Genomic DNA, 7,270 nt, shown 5'->3' on the forward strand with positions numbered 1-7,270 from the left:
TCCCACCACTGGGCAGAGCTGACCACAACATCCTGCATCTCCTGCCTGTGTTAAACCTTTAGTACGGTGGTGCTCGTACAGTGAAGAGGTGGAAACCTGGGAGCGAGGAGGGGAAAATCCGTGAGGGGAAGTCCAGCTACAGGAGGAAGATGGAGGAGCAGCTGCAGCAGAACAACGTCAGGGAGGTGTGGAGAAGCCTGAAAACCATCTCAGGCTTCAAAGCTCCACACCCACAGGCTGAGGGGGACCTGAGCTGGGTCAACGAGCTGAACTCACACTTTAATAGGTTTGACCAAGCACCCACTCACACCTCCCAGCAGCTGCCTCCGAACCTCTTGTCACCTCATACCACTGGATTACCAGCCTCCACAGCCCTTCACACCTTTACACAAAGCCCTCTACCCTCAGCCCTGACGACTGGTGACTCATCCCAACCACACCCCCTCACTTCACACCACACTAAGACACTCCCTCCACCCCTATCCTTCTCCAGCACCCAGGTGAGAAGTGAGCGCAGGAAGATCAAGGCCAGGAAAGCAGCTGGACCAGACGGCATCAGCTCCAGACTCCTTAAGTCCTGTGCAGGCGAACTGTGTGGAGTTATGGAGCATGTCTTCAACCTGAGCCTCAAGCTGAGGGTGGTACCACAGCTCTGGAAGACCTCCTGCGTGGTACCAGTGCCCAAGACACCGCACGCCAAAGACCCAGCAGCTTCAGACCAGTGGCTCTGACATCACACCTGATGAAGACACTGGAGAGACTGGTCCTGGGTCACCTCCGCTCTGCAGTGGGAACCTACCTGGACCCGCTGCAGTTCGCCTACCGACACGGCATAGGAGCAGACGACGCCGTCATCTTCCTCCTACATCGAGCCCTTTCCCACCTAGAGAAGCCCGGCAGCACTGTGAGGATCATGTTCTTTGACTTCTCCAGTGCCTTCAACACCATCCAGCCGGTGCTTCTGAAACACAAACTGGAGGAGGCTGGTGTGGACCTTCATCTGACGGAGTGGATTATGGACTATCTCACAAACAGGCCTCAGTTTGTGAGAGCCAGGGACTGTGTGTCTGACACTCTGACCTGCAGTGTGGGGGCCCCACAGGGGACTGTACTGGCCCCCTTCCTTTTCACCCTCTACACGTCAGACTTCAGACACAACACGGACAGCTGTGTTCTGCAGAAGTTCTCTGATGACTCTGCGATCGTCGGACTGATCACCGATGATGACGATGCAGAGTACAGAGGACTCACTCAGAACTTTGTGGACTGGTGCCAGCGGAACCACCTCCTGATCAATGTAGGGAAAACGAAGGAGATGGTGGTGGATTTCCGCAGACAGCAGCCTGCTCTCATCCCACCGATGCACATCCAGGGAACGGACATTGAGAGAGTGGACTCTTACAAGTACCTGGGAGTGCATCTGAACAATAAACTGGACTGGACTCATAACACGGATGCACTGTACAGGAAGGGTCAGAGCAGACTCTACCTGCTGAGGAGACTGCGGTCTTTTGGAGTGAAGGGGCCACTCCTGAAGACCTTCTATGACTCTGTGGTGTCATCAGCCGTCCTGTACGTGTGGTCTGCTGGAGCAGCAGCATCACAGCGAGGGACAGGAAGAGACTGGACAGGATCATCAAGAAGTCCAGCTCTGTCCTGGGCTGCACTCTGGACACGGTGCAGGAGGTGGGTGAGAGAAGGGTCCTGGCTAAACTCACATCCATCCTGGACCAGGTCTCTCACCCACTGGAGGACTCACTGTCTGCTCTGGAGAGCAGCTTCAGTAGCAGACTGATCCACCCTCGCTGTGTGAAGGAGAGATATCGTAGATCCTTCCTACCTGCTGCTGTCAGACTGTACAATCAGAACTGTTGACCACATCCCACCACAGTCACTCACCCACTGCATCAGTGGTTTATATAGCAACCTGCTCTGCACAATATTTGTGTAAATCTGTGAACAATCATGTATATCGTTACCGGTAAAAATCTTATACCCATTACTGTGCAATAACCCTGCAATGACCTCATACTCACTCTAACTGTACTGTAACTGTACTGCTTTGTACTGTGCCAACACATACTGTTCTGTACCTGTATTCTCGCTCATCTGTACTGCTGTTGTGAGACGTAATTTCCCCACTGCAGGACTATTAAAGGTTTTCTTATTATTCTTATTCTTATTCTCATAGCAGACAAGCTTTTGTGTTACCTTGTTTTGCTGTGGTAAAGATTCTTGGTTTGGTGATGTTGATTTTTCAAAAAAGGCACACCTGTCATATGCTGTTCTGAGATGTTCATATTTGCAATAGTAGTAACACCTGTTAATGTGAATAATGTGATGTTTGTTTTGTATGTTGTTGCAATAAATGCTTATTCAATACATTTTTTATCATATTTGGACACTATTGTTTACTATTAGTGTTTGACTTTGAAGCAACGTGTTGGGTTAATGTTGTGTAATGACATTGTGTAAATAAATGGTCTTGCCCTTATATAGTGCTTTTCCACCTTTCCGCTACTCAAAGCTCTAACTATGCATCGCATTCCTGCACACACCTGCATTGTAATGCAGCTGACACAACAGGGGACACTTGGACTTCAGTGTATTTGTCATGAACCTGGGCTGTTCCTGTGTGTTTGTGGTCAGACTCAGCTACAACCACCTGCTCCACTGGCCAAGCTGTTAGACTCACCTGCTCAGGTAGATGATGAGCTGCAGCTGGATTTGGTTCATTTATGTTGTTCTACCAATGATTTATACTACTACTCAGACAGACATGTGTGGTGGATCAGCTCAGACTGTGCTCAGTCTGGATCTGTTCTCAGGTAGTGTTTAACACCATCCACATCCTTTTCATTCATCCATCTCATCTGCTCAGGTAAAACAAAACAGAAGTTTGTCTGGTCTCTCTGCTCTGGGGATCAATAAACTACTTAACAATAATAATAATAAACAATAATAAACTTAATATTTTTTCAATCACTCACCAACTAGATCAGAGAAAACAAAGTCAGGAAGTGGAGGAAGAGGATGCGGTGTCAGAGAAGAAGATTCCACAATAAAGGGCAGAGAATAAAGCTGACCGTCAACCAGTGGAACAATGGCCCAGACGACTGAGTGCTGGTTCCAGCTGGGTCCCTAAAGCAGAATCTGAAGAAGGTGAAGGAGGATGTGACAGTGTAGCAGGTAGCAGATTAAAATTAATAGTTTGATGATAATAATGCAGAAACATTATTATTCCTCAGTTGGGGCACCGGGTCTCTAAAGCTTTCGCTCAGGAGCAACTCCGTTGCCATTTATTTGGTTGCCTTTGTCACAGCACTGGTGGTGGCTCACCCGTTCAATTTAAACTTCAGATTTTGCTGTGGTTGGAAATTCTTTTTTAATTTGCTGTTTTATGATGACTGCTGTTGGTGTAAATGTGCCTGTGCAGGGTTTTGGTATGTAATACATTGGCATCCCAAACACCAAACAGACAAAACTCATCAAGTCAAGAAACAAACATGATGAAAAATCAGCAATCACTCACCTGATACAGTTAAATTGATGGTTTCACTGGTTTTTGTGATTTGTTTATCTGTGGACACTAAAACACAGGTATCTACCACTGTCTCCTTTAGACAGAGCTTTTGTTCTGTATTGTCTATATGAAGCTGTAGCGGATTCAAATTATTAATAGTTTGATATTAATGCAAAAACATTAATGTACCTCGAAATTGGGGCACCAGGTTTGTTTTAAAGCTGAAACTATCAATCTAGTCAACGCCAGATGTCAATTCAATGAGTTATCAGTTATGAACAACAATAACAACTTTCTTGTGATAAAACCAAATCAGTCTATCTATCAAATCAGTTATGCCGTGAATTCTTGTCGCGGTTCAGTGACCTCTGCTTAAATCTGAAGAACAATGCACACAAAACCAGATTCCTTTTAACGTTTTATTAATCTAACACTACTGGATATATGAATAACATAATATGGAAATACTCAAATAAACAGAATAGAAAATGAGAGAACGATCAGAATGAGATGATGAACAGTGAATGAATCAATGAGTGAAAACCCACAGAATGGTCAAGACCTGAGTGTGTGATGGCTTTGATCAAGCGAAAAGAGTATTTGTCTCTAACTAATTCGAATCTAAGGATAACTAATCAATTTGGAATGTTCAATTCTAGCGCTTTGAGAAACACCAGACTTCTCAGAGGATTAGAGATGTTCATCTTGCCTTAGTTTAGAGCTGTAGCCGCTGTGCAGCGTCTCCCGTTACCGGTTGGTTGAGCAGACGTGCCCTCTCTGGTCCAGGTGCCACGGCCTCTGGGCCAGGAATCGTCGCCCGCGGTGATGATGACGGCTCGGGTTCAGCGAAGTAACAGTCAGCCAGGTTGGACTTTCAAGGTGTTTCAAAGCATCAGCGCTACTTAAACTAGCCCAAAAAGGAAACGGGCTGGAATCTAATTTAATTAGTTCGATCAAAAATGGCGAGTCAATTAAGGACGGGTTGTGATAGTTTCAGTTTCGCGGAGTTTCTTGATGACTTTCTAACGTTACAAATTTCGTTGTTCGTTCGTGTTTCTAAGTTTACTTTGGTTTACAAAATTTAAGAACAAAGGAAAATTAAAGAAAAGTAATGCGACGCAAAAAGAAAAGTGAAAGAAGTTTGAAGATAGAGGGAAATCCGATTCCACTAGGGTGTCACTGGTTTAAATACCCCTGGGGCAGTGGTCACTGCAGGGCGGAGAAATGAGTTCAACCAGTGGTGAAGAGTTCCACCTCTTCAGATCAGGAATCAAACTATTTGATTTGAATCGCTCCTAAATCTGGGATAACTAAGCTTTCCTCTTTTCATCAAGCTCAAAGTTCCATCACACCATAACGCAATAAACATGTAATGATCACTTTGGCACTCAAAGAAGCAGAGAAGTCAGAATGGTTAAACAGCAATATTAAATGCATAGAATAATAAGGTCTAATACATGGTCCCTTAAAACGCTGTAACAAATTAAATGTTATTCATGATGCCTGGTCTTGTCTTATGTAACACCCAGTAAACACTAAAACATACACGAATAATAAATGCAAGTAAAATAAAATTATAAATGCCCTAATATGGACATTACTAATTAAACAATTGTAACACTTAAAAATGTAATACAATAATGAGGATACCTAATTGTAGCTGGTGGACATAGTCTATGTGTATGTTGCACAGATTAAAATTGTCACGATCTGGTTTCTTGTCTCTTGTTTCTGATGCCTGTTCCGCTTTTATGTTGAAAGGACTTCCTGCTAACGTCACATCATTAGCTGTTTCCTGTTTGTACCGGTTCGCATTATCCACACCTGCACCTCATCTGCTATCAGTCCGCCTCGTATTTAAGCTCCACCTCTCACCCTTGAAATTCGCCAGATTGTTGAGTCATAGCACCACTATCCAGCGTTCTAGTCTTGTTGTTTCATGTTGTTGATCTTGCCTGCTTTTGACCGCCGATTCCTGCCTGATCCTCCTCTGTACTTTCGCCTGGATTGTGACATATGCCCGACCGTCTGACCAGTGAGTTTGTCTAGCCCTTATCTGTACCGTTGCTGAGTCTGTCCGTGTACCGAACCACTGCTGCCTCCTGGACCTGATTTCGCCTACTCCTCATCTGTACCTTACGCTGACATATCCTGTGTATGACCTAGACTGTTTGACTACGTTGACGCAATAAACCCTGCTCAAATTCACCCATTCCAAGAGTGCGCTGTGCATTTGGGTCCTCAGCCGTGTGTTCCTGACAAAAATAAGTAAAGAAGGTGAGTATCTGTATTTCAACTTTGTGCCTTCACACAAAGGAAAGCATGGTGATAACTTGGAGTCCCTTTGTGACTTTAGGAATTTCCTGGCAAATCTGTAGATCAGGCATTAAACCTCACACAGAAACCAATCTAATACCAAATGAAAACATTTTGTCCACAGAATACAATGGCATCGGTTTCATGGAAGTTTAAATTTCTGGTGCATCTGAACCAGAACCTGTGTCCAAATGAAGTCTCTCGTTCTCTTTGATGAGCACATTCCACATTTTATGGCTGGTGGTCCCAGTTCTGGGAGAGACAGCTTCTTGGTGATAAATGTGACAGCCTGTCCTTTTGGCATGATAAGCAGAGGTGGAATCCTGAGGGATTTACAGGTAGATCAACAGTGTGGACTCATGGTTCTTTGATATGGACATGTGAGATGTTGGCGCTAAATTGGTGCCTGTGGTGATAGAAGCCAGTCTTGTGGAGAAAGATTCAGGGTCCCTAATCTCTGGGGACTGGAAAGGACAGAGGCTCTTCAATGGAGGGAGTTAAGTTCACATGTAGGTCAGGTTACCTCAGTCCAGACGTGGATTGCTACAACCTCATGGAAAGGATCCTGCACTTTACTTTTCATATTATCCAGTGTTTTAAAGTGCAGAACATTTACTAATCACTGTATGATACATTTAACGTTATAACCCATCATTCAGAAACTGGAATCAGGTTTTAAAAAGTTATACATTTTTATACATACATTGTTTTTATAAAATCATAATTCAAGAAACCTCTTACACTGTATAATGTATGTATAATTACGTACACACACGTACGATGCTCAGACTAAACGTCAAATGAAAAACTGTCAATGTAGTAACTTAAAACATTTAGACAGATACAGCTACGTCTCATTTTTCAGTGTTTACATATTTACATATGATGTGTATTAACTCATGGAAAGGATCCTGCACTGTTTTACTTTTCAAAATGTTTCCAGGGTTCACTTCTGAGATTAGGATAAAAGAGTCACCAGATCTGGTTCATGCAAAACCTTCACATAAAGGACTGTGTTTTGACGGAAGCTTGTCCGACACACTCCATACAAATATTGACGGACTCGGCTTCAATATATTTGTATTCTGTTAATTCTTTTAACCATTAATAATGACATCCAAATACGTGATCCAGTAGTGCCCAGAGTTACGTATTGTATCGGTATAATACAGCGGTCAACGAAAATAGGCCTTCCCCCATCACCTGCTTACTACAAACTGGCAAACACTAAAAATTGCCATAGTCATTACCACCATCAGTACCATGTGACCTTGTGACAATTTATCATCCCGAGCCTGTCCGCTACAGACTGAGTTTATCTTTCAGACTTGAAGGAAAGTTAGATTTTATGCTTTATGTTAATTGTCATGGCAGGATCTTTATATGAATCTCAATTAATTACACATCTAAAGCAACAAGTTTAGTTCTATT

The 7,270-nt window shown here is 43.7% G+C and overlaps 1 protein-coding gene across 1 annotated transcript in view; it reads right to left on the reverse strand.

The window, feature by feature from the left end:
* LOC121201924 (titin-like) overlaps positions 1-7,270 on the reverse strand; it is a 46,178-nt gene that overhangs the window by 15,486 nt on the left and 23,422 nt on the right.

This window comes from Betta splendens, chromosome 2, assembly GCF_900634795.4.
Source record: "Betta splendens chromosome 2, fBetSpl5.4, whole genome shotgun sequence".
NCBI classification, from domain to species: domain Eukaryota; kingdom Metazoa; phylum Chordata; class Actinopteri; order Anabantiformes; family Osphronemidae; genus Betta; species Betta splendens.